Below are 1,381 nucleotides of genomic sequence, written 5' to 3'. Positions count from 1 at the left end.
GTCCAGTCTGCCATGACATATCCCAGGAGGAAACAGCCAAGATGTCCTGGATAGAGAGAGCTCGCTTTGGTCCTCCCAGCTTTATTTTCCAATTTTGAAGTTCTCTCTGTGGGACTCGGAGAGTTTTGATGCCATCTTAGGGAAAAAATCTGTGTCCACACATCTAAAAACACCACAAACAGATTCAAATCCTCTGCTCTGTGTATTCTACCCCAATGAGCACTTCACCAAAGGTAAACAAAAACAGCTTTTCCTCTTCTGACTTGTCCCATGAAGCTTTAGTTGGGCCTCCATGTAATCCATGGGATTTCTGCAGCATTTAGTTTTAACTCCGTAATTTGTACGGCTGCCTGAGGTGCTTCCAAATGCACTGCAACTCAATTTTGGTCTCTTCCCAACTGCCTAATTAAAACCAGGGAATAAAATCATTTGGCCTAGGTGATTTTTAATTCTTCTTTCCTCCTCCTTTTATTTTTTAATCAAAAGAGATCTTCAGAGTCGGGAGATTATTCCAAACAGCCCCTTGGAAAGGGCACCCGCTGGAAATCCTACAGAGAAGGGGAGGAGAGCTCGTTCAGTCTGGACGCCAAAGGTTATGGCGCACACAGGAAAAATCAAGTTGCTTGTGATCCTCCTCTCATTGCAGCATCCCTTTTGGAATGATGTCATGAGGAAAAGAAGTTTTTCCCCCCTCCAAAGCCTTAATGAGTATTTTGGAACCTCTGATGAGGGAACAACCCTGGGAGAGCCGGGTGTGGGTCACAAATACGCTCGAGGGTGTCCTTTGGGGAGTCAGCAAAACCTGGGAGCAGGGAACACCTTTCCACATCCAGAGGAAATCTCCAGACTGCTGCAGACTCCTTTACGGGGAAAAACTTGAGGGACATAAGGAAAATCTTCCCCTCAACACACAGAGAGTGAATTTGGAAGCCTGTGAACAAGAAATGACTTTTCTCCTCACCGTGTCCATACAGACAAGGATCAAAATCTGGGCCTTGTAATTGTTTGGTGCAAGAACTCCCGGATTGAAGCTTGGCTTTTGCGGTATCTGGCTCGGCATGTCCACCTCATGTGGATCAAAGACTACATGGTAGAATTAAGCAAATATAATCAGTGTAATATGATTCATTCTTGTCCTGCTCAGCAGATGTTGGAACAGATGTCAGGTAAAAAAAAACTGCTGGGGAGTGAGTGCATTATTTTGAATTAGTGCATTTAAGAGAAGGGAGTATCTTTATTAATCCCATTTAAGGTGAAAGAGAGTATTTATGGCTTTGGTTCCTGGGAAATTATCCTCCCTTTGCCTTGGATTGTGGGCAGCAATCAGTGGTTCCCTATCAGGAACAGGACAGTGCTGGTGGGCTGGGATCCTTTCCTATCA

The sequence above is a fragment of the Corvus brachyrhynchos genome, unplaced genomic scaffold (assembly GCF_000691975.1).
Source record: "Corvus brachyrhynchos isolate BGI_N302 unplaced genomic scaffold, ASM69197v1 scaffold26, whole genome shotgun sequence".
Lineage (NCBI taxonomy): Eukaryota > Metazoa > Chordata > Aves > Passeriformes > Corvidae > Corvus > Corvus brachyrhynchos.
This window is presented reverse-complemented; position numbering follows the sequence as displayed.